The 18024-nt window shown below is 35.4% G+C and overlaps 1 long non-coding RNA gene across 1 annotated transcript; it reads right to left on the bottom strand.

The window, feature by feature from the left end:
• Positions 1-8456: 8456 nt before the first annotated feature.
• LOC133858640 (uncharacterized) lies at positions 8457-10933 on the bottom strand. The gene is made up of 4 exons (XR_009898541.1): positions 10414-10933; positions 9536-9572; positions 9325-9457; positions 8457-8577 (listed from the first exon to the last, which is right to left on the bottom strand). It is a non-coding gene; the product is annotated as an uncharacterized LOC133858640 (long non-coding RNA).
• Positions 10934-18024: the final 7091 nt, after the last annotated feature.

Here is an 18024-nt window from a genome sequence, read left to right as displayed (position 1 = left end):
TCCAGACGTGTTACTGTGACGTCTAGATGGATGCAACTTAAAACAATTCGAAGCTTCTGGATATAGATTGGAGTCCAGACGGAAAGTTCTTTCGTTTGGACGAATGATGCTTGATAGATGAGCATCTGGACGGAATACCACGTCGTCATGATGAATGCAAGGGACTTGATCTTCACTGTCTTGATATCTGCACAGAGTCTTCTTGAAGCATATAACTGCAATGTAGACTCTGAAAATAACAGCTTCCCTATTTATTAAGCATCACTACATAGAAGTGATTTTGTCCAATAGAATGTAGCCAATTACAAACTAACACTTTACCTCAGGGCTCCTCCCTAAGATAGACTTCAAGTATGAGCATAGCAACAATACAATGGCAATAGCTTGAAAGCTAGCAGATCTTCACAATTTCTCCCTAAAATATACTCTCTTAGCTCTAAAGAATTCAATACTGAATTCATTAAATAATACATGCCTAGAGGCCTCTATTTATAGGCTCAGCAGACTTAAAACAAGTCTGAAACGGATTTCTGTAGGTGGGGTCAGGATGCAAGCTGAGGCCGTCTGGATGGATAACTGTGCTACCGGTTTTCCATAACGCGCTCCACGTGATTCCATATCAGGGCCTTGTCCGAACAGTGTTGCCCTATCGTCCGAACGATTGCACTTTTGCTTCACGTAATTACCATAATAAGAACCGCATCCGGACGGTGTTACCCTAACGTCTGGACGGTTGCAATTCTTCTCCACATCTTGCCTTATCAAGGATAGCGTCCGGATGGTGTTGCCCTGTCGTCCAGAAAGATGCAGCTGTCTTCCCATAAATCTGTCTGTGAAGGAAATCCGATCTCTTGTCGAACTCTGATGAGTGTCCAGATGTGTTGCCATGACGTCTGAATGGATGCAACCTTGAACTGTTCATACCTTCGAGACACTAATGGGCGTCCGGACGTATGCCTGGGCTGTCCAGACATTATCTTGGGATCCGACTTCTCTGACTTGGAATTTGCACAGAATCTTCTTTTGAGCATCTTGGACCACTTTTTTTGAAATGAAGACTCTGAAATAAACGGCATCCATGATTATGTAGCAACATTACATCATAGTAATTTTGTCAAACATAATGCAGCCAATCACAAACTAACAATTCTGTTCTCAATGAACCTTTTGCTCAAAACCTGCAAGGATATGCAAGTCTCGGTATTGTGACCATTGGCATCTTGGAATGCGCAATACCTGTTTGCGGTCCGGGCTGGTGACTTCCCAAGTATCCTCTTGGGCTTCTCATATGCGGGATCCTTCTTGATTTCCATGAGGATCTCCACGATCGAAGCATTAAGGGTAGTGAAGTTGTAGTCCTTAAACATTTTGAATGGTTTAAGGTTTGCGGAACTTTCACATTCCCGATTGTCCTTCTTCTTCTTCTTCTTCTTCTTGGGCATGTCGAAAGTTGATGCTCGAGATGGGTCAAGTCCTAAGCTGGTCCGGAGTGTCTCCTCCTGGTTTATGAACTCCTTAGCCTTGTCCGTCAACTCATGGAGATTCAGTGGCAATTTTTGAGCTAATATCTACCATCATGGGCTCGTCTTTCTAGATTCCCTGAAATAGGGCACAGTAGACGAACTTGTTTGGTGGACTCTCTGTGGTGAGCTTCTCCTGGTTGAAGCGCATCAAATAATCCTTTAATGACTCATTAGGACCTTAATGTAAAGACATCAAGGACCCAAAAGGTTTTTTTTTTTGCACTCTTCCTGCCAAGAATTGTGTTAGGAACATTTTCGCGAGGCCATCAAAGTCGCTGATGGACCTCAGGGGGGAGCTTCCTAAACCAATCTTGGGCATTGCCTGATAAATTAAGGGGAAAGGCCTGGCGCGCCACTGCTTCGGGTGTCCCGTGGAGTTCCAAATGAGCTTGAAAATTATCCACATGCTCAATCGGATCTTCAAGTCCAGTATAGATAGGAATGTCTGGGACCTTAAACTTCTGGGGGAGATGGGAGGCCACCACCTGATTGGTGAATCTTCAGACTATCTTCTGCAAGAGGTTGTCCACTAAGGAAGTCTTCCCTTCGTCTTGCCTTTGGACCACCTCGGATAGGAGATTGCATCATTGCTCCAGCTTGACGATCATATTCTTCATTTTCTCCTCCTTTTCTTTTCTTTCCAATGACGTGCATTCTCAGGATCAGCATCTCGATGATCAGTCCTTTCACTAGATCCTTCTTGGTTCTGGCTCAGATGTTCTTCCTCTTTGCGTTGCCCACTAGTATGGCTGTTACGCCCTTCTTTGTTCTCGGGCTCTGTACAAAATAGCTCCATGAGGCAGGCTTGCAAGGTAGCATTTATGTCCGCCAGATCCGTGATGCTCTTTGCCATCTGACTGATTTTATCATTGAGGAGAGTTATTGTGATTTGGGGATCATTTGATGTCCCCTCTTCATCCTAGACGCTCCTATCCTGTCCATTTCTGAGTCTGCTGTGATTTTTTGATCTTGTAGTCACCATTGTGGAATTTTTTTTTTTTATTGGTAAGAAATGATAAGACATTCCAACATACAATGCCAAACTGTTAGTATAGTTTCCGGATTGGTGTCGTGTCAACTTGTGATTGGCTTCCTTCAAGATCTACAAAATAATAAAGAGATGTCAGATGTACCGACGGGGTCTCACTCCATGCCTAAGTCAGTACTAGAGAATTTTTGGGAGTATTGAGAGTATGCAAATCAGATAATTCAGAGTGTCTTGATACCTAGGGTACAAATCGATTAGAGTGTTATGAGGATCCCGGATCTTCTGGGATCCATGTTCTCCTCAAGGGGAGAGTGGTCCACGATCTTCTCAGGGAGAGAGTGTGTGCTCTATGTATCCCGGATCTCCTAAAATTCAAGATCTTCTCAGGATGGTTAAGTATCTCGGATCTTTCTCAAAGAGTTAGTTCCATAAACTTGGCAGTAATATTAGGAGGAGGATTCCAGTATACTCTATCCATATCGCCTCATGGTGATCCCGGGAAATCCATTCTCGGGACCAACTGGATATGGACACTATATATGTTCTTCTCGTATTCTCAAGTGTAGAACTTTCCAAGTTGGAGCACATCCCTAAGTTAGGGATTAGGAACGTTCATAGAATTCTGTAACAAACACCCGAGACCCTAATGACCGACCGGGACTCCTCGGGTCAGTTGAACCAACTAGGCATAGAGTTTGGTCAAGGGCTTGCTTAGGCTTTGGGAATGATAATTTCCCCAACATCCAAGAATGCAAAAAACCAAAGAGCTATTTTCCACATACATTAATTTTGTGCATTTTTATTCTCAATTAAGGGTGTTTTGTTACTTTCGAATGGTGCTATTCTAATGTAACGTTGCTCGTGAATTGGTTTCATTAAATCCTGTGAACAATTTCGCCTAATTCTTGTTGCACTTTAAAAAACGGACGAAATACATTCTAAAGATATGGCCATTGTGATCGAAGCTCGAAGTCCATTACCATTCCCATTCCGTCTTCCTATTTTATTTTTTTTTTCCATTTCAATCTATATTTTCAAACAAAATCATCAGTTTATTTCTTTTCCTTTACGAAAGAGGAGCAGTACCTTCTTGTCATACACAGCTCAAACTGCATCCATCTGTCCAAAAAGAAGAAATAATTTATATTTGCATTTACGCATTATGGAATGTATTATGTATGGTCTATCATATGTGTGTTCTTGCGTTGCATGTATACTTAATTAATGGTTATCACATATCCCCCTTAAATAAATATAATCAGATTGTATCATTTGTCACATGCCATGATTTGACGCCTTGCTGTCAAAATATCTTACATGTATGGAGCCATGGAGCCATAGAGGTGGCCTAATGCTTTCACTATCCAATAGTCATATTCCTTACCTAAAAAGAAATAAAAAATCACATTTCTAATTAATAAAATCAATTTAGTTAATGTTTCTTCTAAATAAGAGAAAGATTTTACTAGTCACATTTGACTAATTCTAAAGATAAGTCATTGGAAAGAGAGAGAGAGAGAGAGAGAGAGAGAGAGAAGCGCTTCATGCCCAACACTTTGAAAACTATTAAATAAGTAAATTTGATTCTTTACGAGCTTGTGAGAATATTATTAAAGGTATTACAATTTTCCTTATTTCTTACAAATTGATGTACCAATTCATGTGATATTAATCACATACTCCCATTAAATTTAAATTTGATTGTAGCTGATGTAATAGTACCACGAAGACTATTACATCAGTTTATAAGTTTATGTTGTTAGAATATAAGATATGGCTCCATGGTAGATAACTATTTTTCTTATAGGATAATTACCTTATAGGATTGATTGTAAGCAGATTTGATGGTAGGATTTGATTACCATATTTATTTATTCTAATTCTCCTATAAATGCGATTCTTATGTATTGTAATCTTATCAAGTGAATAAGAGCAAAATGTAGTCCTTTGAGCTTTAACATATGGATGTAAGTCATAGACTGAACCACGTAATTCTTTGTATTTCTCTCTCCTTTTATTTTCTTTTATGGTGCTATTCAATTTTGTTAGTTTTTATGTTGACTGCATTCTGTTGGACAAAATCACTTTTATGTAATGTTGCTGCTTTCACAGGGATGCTGTTTTATTCAGAGTCTACACTTCAGTTATGAGCTTCAAGAAAACTCTGTGCAGAATTCAAATCAGTTAGTTTTGTTCCCTTGCATTCGTCCGGACGACATTTGTCAAAGCATCATCCGCTTGAATGACGAGAACTTTCCGTCTGGATGCCCATCAGTGTCTAGAAGCTTCGAATTGTTCAAAGTTGCATTTGTCCGAATGTAATGGAAAATTGTCCAAACGCTATTTAGAGTACAAGAAGAATCCAGCGTTCAAGTGTATCCGCCCGGACAACGTGACAATACCGTCCGGATGCCATTCAGTGTTCGACAAGTAATAGGGTTTCTGTCTCAAACACAGTTATGGGAAAACAACTACAATCGTTTGGACGATGTGTGTTCCCGTCCGGATGTTATCCTTGATAAGGCAAGTCATGCAGAAGAAGTTCAGCCATCCGGATGTCAGACTCTATGGTCTGGACGCTCAGACCTTATTATGGAAATTACGTGCAGCGGAAGTGCAACAGTCAGGATGCTAGGGCAACACCGTCCAGTATTTTGATCATAACTTTCTACTCAAATATCGGATTGGGACAAAATCAGCGTCATTGGAAAGCGAACAAAATATTTTGCAATTAATGGTCTGGACGGCCAATAGAAAAGTCTGGACCGCCCACTTTCCAGACAGAAAGATAGTAGCGTTCGAACAGCCCACTAAAATTGGAGAAGTTTTCAGAATTGCATTTCAGACACGGAAACAGTTGACCTTCTAGACGCCCAAGTCTGCCGTCCGGACGCGCGTGCTAGAGACTCTGATTCTGACTAGAAATAGGGCTTCTAAAGCCTATAAATAAGAGGCACTACGTATGCATTTTGTACAGAATTCGGTAATGAATTCCTTATAGCTTATAGACGGTGTTTAGGAAGATATTGAAGATATGCTAACTCTCTAGCTTTTACTAATGTGTGATTTGATCAGCTGCGAAGTCTATCTTAGGGGCTGGCCCTAAGGTAAAGGATTCCATTGAAGACCCCTTCAGGTAGGAGACCTGGTTGGGAGGTATGTGAGTGCTACTACTTTGTAACTAGCTTTATCTTCTGGATAATGGATATCTTGGGTTTGGCTACCCCGGAGTGGTTTTTCTCTTAATTGAGTTTCCACTTCGTCAACAAAATATTTGTCTCCTTGAAATTTCGCATTTAATATTTTGTTGCACACTGTTCACACACAGTTAATTAGAAGTCTCTTTATTTTTCAAATTTTATTTTCCATTAAATTATGTATTTATTCACATATGTCACTTACTACATTAACTATAAAATAGTTAAATTTGATTATGACTAACATGGTAATGTAATATGGACTACAACGTCTGTTTGGAAAAAAAAAAAAAAAAATTGTAGTAAAAGTTATAGATACTTATAATCATTTTCCTAGTAATTTTTAATGAAATTCCCTACAATTTTATTTTTAGAAAATAATTTTGGATAGATTAAGACTACAAACTTAAGAAATAAGAACTCAACCTTCATTTATTTGTTGTCCACAGCTTAACCTTTTTCATTTAAATTCATCCATTTGGGTTTGCAAATTCAAAAAGTGCTATTTAAAAGTAGCGATTATAAAATATGCGGTTTTAAAAAATAATTTTTAAAAACATAGTTAAGCGTTTAGCAAAATCGCAGTTTAGCCTTTAAAATTGCAAGTTAGCCTTTAAAATTCTACATTTTCAAAAAAGCACTCCCTTGTCTTCGATTTAAAAAAAACTATTTAAAAATGCAATTTCCAAACAATTCATTTTCAGTGATTTTGTATAAAATCATACTATTTGTTTACAAAATCGCAATCCTAAACGTACCCTAGCACTCATCCCTTCCCCCACTTCCAAATTTGTTACCTTGTATCATTCCTTATAATTGCTCAACCAAATCCAGAATTTCACTTCTCATGTCTATATATATATAGGCTACCTTATTATACAAATCAAATCAGAATATATAATTGTCTCATGCCATGATTAGGCCTTATGCTATCACTAATAGTCACATATTTAATTAATTTTTCTTTTTCCATAAGACAAAAACAGTTTTTTAGTCATTAAAAGCTTGACTAATTCTAAAGATAAGGTCATTGAAAAGAGAGAGAGAGAGAGAGAGAGAGAGAGAGAGAGAGAGAGAGAGAGAGAGAGAGAGAGAGAGAGAGAGAGAGAGAGAGAGAGAGAGAGAGAGAGAGAGAGAGAGAGAGAGAGAAAAGAGGAGAGAGAGAGAGAGAGCGAAGAGAGAGAGAGAGAGAGAAGAGAGGAGAGAGAGAGAGAGAGAGGGACATCATGCCCAAGGCTTGAAAACCAAATGTGTAATGTTCCATGCAAAAAAAATGTATACATTTTCTACAACAACGCTAACGGGAAAATGATTTTCACAATAAAAAAAGACAAAAAAATTATTATGATAATTATGTGTGTGTAATCCTGATGCAATTATCATTAAAAAAATTGGGATATTGTGGCTCTTCCAAAATTATTATAATAATTGGGACTTCATTAACATCTAACAACTTTATTGATGTCCCATAAATGACCCTAAGAATAAAACAAACCAATACAAAAATGGGGTAAACGGTGTTCTCCAAGATACAAGTAGGTGAACTCCTAGGAAAGCGAAGGGGGTCACATAGACACTCTTAAATCCCAAGACTTTCCTTGCCAGAACCTTTTCGGACATTGCATTCTTGGATAGTGCCGTAAACACACCAACATATATGATATTGTTAATTATTCTTAGGTCTAGGTCTCAAGCAATTTATAATTAAACAATTAAAGTATATTCCTTACTTCATGTATTAAATAATTTTAATACACAACACTGTAAATAATAAAGGGAGTAAAACCTTAATGTGAAAGTACAAAATTAGGTCTGTCTTAATGGTTTGAAATTGTCATTTAATGGACTCAAAGGTCTCAAGTTCAAATCCCCACCTAAGTCCAATTTTTCCTTATTTTTGAAAAATCCAAATGGGCCACTGTATTGGGTTTCTGGGTCTCTGTATAGGGCTGGCCCAAAGCGGGTCAATCCACTTAAATGGGCTTTTTTTTTTTTTTTTTTTTTGTTTATTGAACATCATATTATGCCAAACTAACACTACAAAAAAACCGGCCTTTGGCGACGCTTTTTAAACGTCACTATTCACCAAAAAACCGTTACCAATCACTTGGTGTCATTTATTCTGCGTCATTTGCTAAGTGTTACTGCTTAGAGGTCTGGAAATTTTTTTCACGACGCTTTTTTCGTAAGCGTCATAAATTCATGACGCTTCTTCCGCAAGCGTCATAAATTATTTTTTAATGACGCTTTTTTATAAGCGTCATAAATTACAAATAATGTCGCTTTTTTGTAAATGACGCATTTTTGTGACACTTACACAATAAACGTCATTATTTTGTGACACCTACGGTATAAAGTAGCTTAAAAATTTATGACGCTTATGTATGAAACGTCATTATTTGGTGACGCCTAATATATAAAGGACGTTAAAATTTTATATCATTTTTTAGGTAAGTGTCACAAAATTATGTCGTTTACTCGGTAAACGTCATAAACATTCTACAAACTAATTGTTTTTTAAAAAATAAAAACAAATTGATTATCATATGAAATTTCCTCATTTTTTAAATCTGTTTTTACCTCATAAAACATCTGCAAAATAACTTAATCGAAAAAAAAATCATATAGACAAAATACTATATATCATTAGATTGCCAACAATGTAGTCATATATATATTGCACCATTGTTTCAAAATAAGCAAACAACTAAAAGCAATGTACTCGTAGTACCATTGCTTCAATTCCTTAATCACAAAATACTTTAAAAAAAAAAAAAAAAAACATCATATTGCATGTTCTGTTTGACATCCTGTTGTATATATATCAGCCTTGTTCTGCACCATTGAAATTCAACAACTGCTCTAAATCCTACAATCAGGGAAACAAAATGTTAGGGTCATCCATATAGTAGTCAAATAAATTAGTACTAGTAGTCAAAACATTACAACTAGACATCAAACTTAACATATATGGACACTATCTTTATTTCATACAACCATTGTAAGCGTTTTAATTTGTCTGTGTTCTAAGGAACATTTTGGTTTTGATGCCTATGCATGGGTGGAACAAGTATAAACAAACAATCTTCAAATCTCTGTAGTTCATCTAATGAATATTGCTTTAAGCCCACAAAGAAACGAGTAAATGGAAAAGGGTAATTGCTTCCAGGTTTCATAAACAACAAGTACTTAAGAAAAATATACCTAAACCAAGAAGAGAACTGTAAAAGTGAAGAAATAGACCAGAAGACAAATTGCATAACCTATCTGTTATCAAAAACGAAGAAAGAAAACTCAGGCACAATAATTTTAATAAAACAGGAAGAAGCTCCCTTGCTTTCCTTTCTATTTATTTCTAGTTCCATGTGGGCAATGGCTATACATGCACATACTAGAACAAGAGCAAAATGCAAACTTGTTGAGCTCAGAAACTGTCAGATAGCTGTATGATGGGCCAGGGCCACATATGTGGCACTTGGTAAGAATATAATAAGTCAGATACGTACCACCTTCCCAAGCCCCACATATAGATCTAATAGATCATCAATTCACCTTTACTATAGCTACTGATCAAGATATATTAGGAAGAGCAAATAGATAAAGAGATAAGATGTACATGTCTGATAATATCAGCCAATGGCACAACTCTGCGGGTGAGACCATTTCCAGGTGCGGCAACAGTGCATCAGCTACAGCACGCTTAAGAGAAAATAACAGTATCTAGAAGCAGCATCAAACATTTCCTCAGCCTGATCAATTAACACATGTTAGAACCCCCAAAAGAAAAAATTTCTGCTGCAAGAAGTGTTGATTGATACATTTTATACCTGATCTGGGTCTATATCCTTCAAACCATCAGTGTACCTGAATCAACCAAAGAAGTCAAAATAAGTTACATGCTAATTTAAGTCTGGTTCTGATAAATGATGATCGCATACAATCATGTTAAATGGTTGGCCAAACTCTTTCTTTCCCAGTATGTGTATGTTTGATCGCATAAGAAATTGACAAGTGCAAGAAATTCCTGACTAGGCCAGACAAAAACAAAATTGCATTCACAAGTGCATAAAGCACAAGGCATTTCATAACTTGAAATGGGCACACTCTTCTTTCTTATAACAATGTTCCATGTATATGTCACATGCATGAGCCATTCAATCCAAAAGAACTCTACTCCAGTTACCTAATATTTTAGGTTAGGAAGGTATCAATTAAGCTAATTAACCTGTTTAAATTCTACACATCATCAATGCGAAAAGGCAGTTATTATTAAACCCTATTCATGATAGAGTATTCAATATAGATCAAAAGTGTATAAGTTGCTTACAAGATTCATACAAAATTTCAAAGCTCTCAAGTATGTTCAGTGTTTTCTAGTGTGTTTCAAGTCTTCCATAAATGGTTACAAGGTGAGGAATATTTCAAAATATTTAGTTGGGTAATCAACTATCATACAACTGGAAGAAAGATTAACAATGAAGGATCAACTATAGCCTCTCTAAAGTTTATAAATTGTGCTGTTTTTTGGGTCATTTCCCCCTGCTTTGTTTTGCAAAATCTTTTCATGAAGCAAATAACCAAAGATACAGAACCTGAATTTGTAATCCAGCTAAACTCCACAGAAATTAACCATAAATTACAACTCTATTAAGTAGTGAAAACACCATCCAACAAATCCAGCCAAAGAGAGAGAGAGCCAGAGTACCTTCGTTTTTAGCGTCGTTAGAGATAGATCTGGCCGCCAAATCCGCTGGAAACAAAACGCCAGTGAAGGAGGGTGGAGGGTGGCCGACCGCCGAGAGAGAAGCCGCCGAGAGGGATGTGGACGACCGGCACCGGAGCGAGCGGGAGAGAGAGGGGGGGCGGTTTCTGACGGAGGAGGCAGAGCTCTGTGAAGCGGCGCCGGGAAGGGGATGACGGGGACGACGGACGGAGGAGGCAGATCGGGCCACAGAGAGAGAGAGAGAGGTGCGTAGGAGACAGATCCGGCCAGAGAGAGAGAGAGAGGGAGGGAGGGACCGCCGGAGAGAGAGAGAGAGAGAGAGAGAGAGAGAGAGAGAGAGAGAGCGGCGGTTTCGACGGAGGAGGAGAACTCCGGTGAAGCAGCGCCGGCAAGGAGACTACCCACGACCAACTGTACGGAGGAGATTTCAGAGAGAGAGGGGGGGAGCCTGCGTACGTTGGAGGGGAAATGAAATTTCATTTCCCCCTCCAACCGGTTTTGAAGCTTTTAAAAAAAATGAAAAAAATAAATAAAAAGATTGTACGTGCTGTGAACGTGGGAAAGCAACGCGGGCGTTTTGAAATATTTGTTTATGTCGTTTCTATTAACAAAGGACGTTAGTTAATTGAATAATTCAAGTCGTTTCGTTGCGCAAATGACATGAATTATTTACGTCCTTTTATAAAAAGAACGTGAAATTACGACGCTTTCAAAGTGACGTGAATTAACGTCGTTTTCTTAACAAACGACGCGAATTTACGTCATTTGTTTAGCAAACGACGTGAATTCCTGTCCTTTATATTAAAGGATGTAAATAATTCACGTTGTTTTCCAAATAAACGACGTGAATCCACATCTCTTTTAAGAGTGATGTGAATTCACGTCCTTTTTTAAGAAGGGGCGTAAATTCACGTTCTTTTGTAGAAATGACGTGAATAATTCACGTCGTTTGTTGTTCGAAACGTCGTAATTTATTTAGTTCATGACGTTTATAGAAAAAGGACACTAAATTTATTAATTTTGCGTCTTTTAAACGTAAAGGACGTAAAAATTATGTCGTTTTTAAAAAAACGACGCTAACTCAAAAATTAATGTCGCTTGTTGTAAACGACACAAAAAAAAGGTCACAAAATACCGGTTTTTTTGTAGTGTAATATGCGTAATGGAAATAAATAAAATAGATTTAGGCTTACATCTAGCCATTGTTGCTCAAGCGCTTCTCAAGAATAAACTATGAGGTGTCTTCTAACCTATGCCTTATGCTTTATGGTTGTATTGATGTGTACACAAGCGCTCCATTTATAGGTTAAGTTAGGGACCTTCATATATGGAAAACACCGTATTGTTTCACCCATCAAGAAAACAATGTTATTAAATTGATTTCAAAATCAATTTAATGATTTCAACTACGGTAATTTAAATTAAATGAAATTACCATAACCATAATATTGTATATTATATTTATTTATGAAAATATAATAAACACAGTAATATGTGATATATAGGCCACATAAGGAAATAATATCTTAAATTCTCCTACTTGGCCTTTATGACACATGACCTTATGGTATTAGGTCCTTTAGTTTGGTCAATCTCTTATGGAATCCTCCAACTTAGATAAGAAATGTTTGATCACATGAATCATGGCGGAAAAACCATTATAAAGTAGGTCGTCCCTTCCATGTATCACAATGTAAATCATTCCTTACATGAGTACCTTATGGGTAGTTAAGCTTTTTGAATGAACTTCCTATAAGTCATTCGGGTGCAACTTTATTTATCCTGATGGATAAAATAACAAATGTGTACAATAAACTTTATTACAATAACTTTATGTCTATAGATCAAAACTGATTACAAAATGAATCAACAAGTCCCATATGGTCCACATGACCTACCTTTAAACTGTTTTATCGGTAAACCTTTTGTCATGGGGTCCGCAAGCATTGATTCAGTATTAATATGCTCAATGAAAACTTCATGTCTCTTAATGTTATCTCTAACACTTAGGTACTTGATGTTGATGTGCTTACTTCTGCTTCCACTTTTGTTATTCTTTGAAAAGAAAACTGCAGCAGAATTATCGCAGAAGATCTTAATGGGTCTTGCTATTGAATCGACAATCTTTAGTCCACTAATGAAGTTTCTCAACCATAATGCTTGTGCAGTGGCTTCATAGCATGCAACGAAATTTTCCTCTATAGTAGACGTAGCAACTATAGTCTGCTTGCTGTTTTTCCAGGATATAGCCCTTCTAGCAAGAATAAAGATATATCCTGAAGCAGACTTTCTACTATCTACGCATCCAGCAAAGTCTGAATCTGTATACCCCAAAACCTCCAAACTATTAGTGTGTTTGAAGGTCAAACTGTAACCCTTGGTTCCTTACAAGTATCTCATGAACCTCTTGGCAGCATTCCAATGCTCTAATCTTGGATTACTTTGGTACCTTCCCAGCATTCCAACTGCTAATGCAATGTCAGGTCTGGGGCAGACTTGAGTCTGTTGTTGTCCCAATTCATTTTTAGGACACTAGTCTTTATTGAATCTTTGTCCATTAGTGATAGGTGCCACATTAGACTTACAGTCATTCATCCTGAATCTCTCTAAAACCTTTTCAATGTAGGCCCTCTCAGATAGTCTTAACATTTTCTGTTGTTTGTCTCTGTTCTCTTTGCCAATGACATAAAAGGCTTCACCCAAATCGTTCATTTCAAAGCTTTGAGAGAGTAACTGCTTAGTTTCATGTAGCAAACCTAAATCATTGCTTACAAGTAAAATATCATCTACATATAGGACTAGAAATATCACTTTACTCCCACTGACCTTAAGGTATATACATTGATCAACAAGGTTCTCAATAAATCCAAATGAGGTAATTGCCTTGTGAAACTTAATATACCATTGACATGAGACCTGTTTTAGTTCATATATAGATTTCTTTAACTTGCAAGCTCTCTCACTATCATCATCAAAACATTCAGGTTGTTTCATATAATCCTCTTTTTCAATATTCCCATTTAGGAAGGCTGTTTTCACATCCATCTAGTGTAACTCTAAGTCAAAATGAGCTATTAATGCCATGATTATCCTAAATGAATCCTTCTTTGATACTGGAGAGAAGGTTTCGTGATAATTAATGTCTTCCTTTTGAGTAAAACCCTTGGCCACAAGTGTAGCCTTATATTGTTCAACATTATCATAAGCATCCATTTTGGTTTTGTAAACCCATTAGCCTAACCCGATATCTAGTGGGTTGACCCATTCGGGTCAGCCCAATCCAGGAACCATGGAGTTAACCCCTATTTGGGTCAGCCCAAGAAACCCTATTCAGTTTTTTTTTTTTTTTTTTTTGAAAAAAATGGGGCATTTAATTGGGTTGACCCATTTGGGCCAGCCCAATACAGTAACCCATCAAGCTTTTTTTTAAAAAAAAAAAATAGGAACTTAGGTCTTGTGGGGTTTAGAACTTGGATTCACCAAGTGTAAAGGGCCTAAGGCCACCTACTAATCCATTAGGCCATACATTTATTACATCTTCTTAATCCAATTTTATTTACCTTAAGATTTACATTGTTGGGTATTAAAATAATTGTTTTATTTAACAAATAGATGTATATTTGCTTTTATATTGTTCAAATATAAATTGTTTAATGTCTAGACCTAAAGAATAATTAACCACACCATATATGCTGGTGTGGGTTTATGGCGCTATCCAATAATGCAATATTTAGAAAAGTTCTGGTTAGGAAAGTCTTGGGATTTAAGTGTATCCTAATGACTCCCTCACTTTCCTGGGAACTCACCTGATTGCACCTTGGAGAATGCTATTTACCCCATTTACATATTGGTTTTTTATTATTATTATTATTATTATTATTATTATTATTATTATTATTATTATTATTTTATTCCTAGGCCATTTGTGGGTATCTATAAAATTGTTAGATGTTAATGAAGTTGCAATTATTATGATAATTTTGGGAGAGCTAAAGAATCCAAGTTTTTGGATGATAATTGCATCAAAATTAAACATATGAACTTCATATAGAAAAATTAACATCGTGTTGTAATTAATTCACAAATTTAATTATTTATCCCCAAAGGGAAGTTTTTATTTTTATGACTTAGTTAGAATAAGAAAACAAATTTAGTATTAAAAGTAAAATTTCTCTCGGTTGCCCAAAGGTACGGAGAATTTTTATTTATTAATATTTAAATTTATTAGTTTTATTAATAAGAAGTAAATTTCATGTGTGATGCAACATTTGCTCATAGGTAGGTTGAAATTTACTATTTAAATTTGCATTGGCTAATGTAAAATAAAGTTACTTCATAGCATTAAAGTATTCTTATTTTATTTTCTTGGTCATTGCAGCTATTCCTATTACTCTACTTTTTGTTAGTTTTGTGTTCCAATACTTTATAGTAATAATTTTTTTGACTGAAAAAAGATTAATATGCTTTTTCACTTGGGGTGTTAGAAATTTGGTGCTCCATGTGAACAAACCACCTATTCCCACGGAATTAAGTACGCCACATGAGATTATTAAGCATGAATGGTAGGGGTGATTTAATCACCTAAGTTAGATTTTCATGAAATCTCATGTCACCAAAGGCATCAAGGATTTATTTCTGAATGCTTTAGAGCCAAAGATTTTATAAAGGCTGTTGATGAACATTTAGTGAGTTCTAATAAAGCTTTGGCCTACACTCTAATAGAAAAAGCTTTAAAGACAATAGAAAAAACTTTAAAGACAAACCTTTTAAAATCTCAAAAGTGTTTTTAATCACATTGTGGAAATAAAGGATATATTAGCTTAAGTTAAGTCCCTAAAGATTGAGATTTTGAATCATTATTGGTCTATTTCATTTTTTGAATTCTCAAAATATGGAATTTTATCTTGAGGCATACATAAAGATAATTAGTTAGTAAAGAAACTTCTAACCATGTGTGTTCAAGAAGATGAGAGAATCCATAAAATGTTAACATGATTATTCATGTTAAGGAAAAGACCGATAAATGTAATCATGTCCAACAGTTAAAGCATGAGAATAAAGTGCCAAGAAATACTATGGCAATCAAGATACTTATTTCTCTTGCAATAAGGAAAATTGAGAGCATATAAAGAAATATTGCATAAAGTATGAGAAACGACTTAAAATAAAGATAATCTCATATATCTAGTATGTCGTGAATCTCTTTTAATGACTCATTTAAATATGTTGTGGATTAATTATGAATCCACATTGTCAACAAATGCAAAAACGTGTTTTTCATAATTGGAGGTTGTTGGGATCTATAGGTTAATTTTAAAATCTGTTATAATTTTTACCTCAAAAATGATTTATATTCCATAATCTTTTAGAAATTTATTTTCTAATTTAGTTTGTTAAAAATTTCAATTTTATTTTAAACTTGAAATTTTTCTTATTTTAGGTGGAATTTTGGTTGAGGGTCTATTTAAAGTCTATTTAAGATTAACCTATATCCCAAGACTTTTGAAACAAAAATTATTTGTTTATTTCTGCATATGGATGTTGACGTAAAGTAGGCTTTGGAGATTGAAATATATCTCCATAAAGAAAATAAAAGGTGGGTAAATGATAATTTACCAACTTTGGTACTTGTGTGGACTGCATAAGGGAAGGCAAACCAATAAGACTACTAAAGGTGCCAAAGAGAGTTTTCGAGGTTCTTGAGATCATGCATTCTAAAAGGTGTTGACTTTTTCATACTCATTGTCTAAATGGTCAAAGATATTTTTTTATCTCTTTTAGTAATGATCATATAAGGTTTATGTATCTCTATCTTCTAAAGGATAAAGCTGAGCTATTGAACACTTTCAATACTTATATGGTAGAAGAAAAGAAACAATATAAAAATTATAAGATCTGATATAGGCAAAGAGTATTATGGTAGGTACATAAAAAAAAAAAGGAATTAATTAGTAATACTAATCTTCTATTACTCTTATAGAATAAAGCCTTGAAAACCATTGTGTATATGTTGAACAGGATTCTATTTAAGGTTGTCCTTAAGACACTTTTTATAAATGGAAGTCAAGTTTAAATTATTTACACATATAGGGTTTCCTTGCTAAAGAGGGGATTTACAATCTTTGCCTAATGAAATTAGATTCAAGGACAACCAACAGATCTTTTATAGGCTATACAATAAACTCTAGGGGGTTTTTATGTTTTATTATTCTTTATATAATCCTAGAGTTGTTGATTGTAAAATTTTTAGATGATGTTTAACCTAGTGGGAGTGCTTATCCTCAAAGGTTTTACTTAGAGGAAGCACGAGAGTTGACTGAGGTTCCTAATTCATATGAAGGATGTTTGATTGTACTTATGGAAAGTCAAATTGATTGCCCTGAGTTACAATCAGTTTTAGAATTATCAACTCATGAAGAATAGGTTTAGTTAGAATCTACCTAGACTTTGTAAAATGCAGAGGAAGTGGAATTAAAAGGAAAAATAATAATAAAAAAAATTCTATAGAATAAGGAGATCAACAATTTGTAATGATTGTGTTGTATACCTCCAAGAGTCTGAGTTGGACGTTAGACATAAAGATAATCCAAAATTGTTTTCACATGCTATGAGTGGAGATAACTCCACAATGTGGTTCAATGCTATGAAGTAAGAGATAAATCCATGGCTACAAAGTCAAGTTAGACTTGTAGCCAATGGTTTTACTCATAAGGAAGGTATTGATTATCATGAAACATTCTCTCCAGTGCCTAAGAATGGTTCATTAAGATAATCATAGCATTAGTAGCTCATTTTGACTTAGACCTACATCAAATAGATGTGAGAACAACTTTCCTGAATGTGGATCTTAAGTAAGAGGTTTACATGAAATAACCAAAATGTTTTAAAAATAACAATTAGAATGCTGGCAAATTAAATATTTTTATTTATCGACTGTGACAGATTTCTCATCGGTGGTATACTTTTTACAAGGTTATTACTTCATTTTTATTGAAAAACCTTGTTAATTAGTATATATGCCTTAAGGTCAATGGGAGCAAAGTAATTTTTCTAGACCTATATATAGATATTATTTTGCAAGTAGAGATTTAGGTTTGCTATATGAGGTTCCTTTCACAAAACTTTGAAATAAAGGATTTGGGTGAAACCTCTTATGTCTTTTAACATAGAGATTCACAGAGACATAAAGAACATTAACATTGTCTCGGAAGGCTTAAATTAAAAAAGTTTTTGAAAAAGTTAGAATGAAGGATTTTGCACATTTAATAGCAATTAAGAGGGACTAATTCAATACAGATTAATGTCACAAAATGTATTGAAACATAGGCAAATGAAAAGTTTTTTTTGTAAGCATCTGCTTTATACAACCTAATGCAAGCATATGCTTGCACTAGACTTAACCATTGGATTGACAGTGAGAATACTGGGTCAATAAAGTTCTGGAAATAAAGTCTTGCGGTATACACAATGAACCAAGAAGTACAACTTAACCTAAAGATACACTTACCATTTGGAGGTGGTTGGTTATATAGTTCTTAATTTGCTGATTGTGTAGATAGTAAAAAGTCTACTTCAGGATTTATTTTCTTATTA

This window comes from Alnus glutinosa, chromosome 1 (genome assembly GCF_958979055.1).
Source record: "Alnus glutinosa chromosome 1, dhAlnGlut1.1, whole genome shotgun sequence".
NCBI classification, from domain to species: Eukaryota; Viridiplantae; Streptophyta; class Magnoliopsida; order Fagales; family Betulaceae; genus Alnus; species Alnus glutinosa.
Note: the sequence above shows the minus strand (reverse complement) of the source record. Positions and strands in the feature narration are given on the sequence as shown.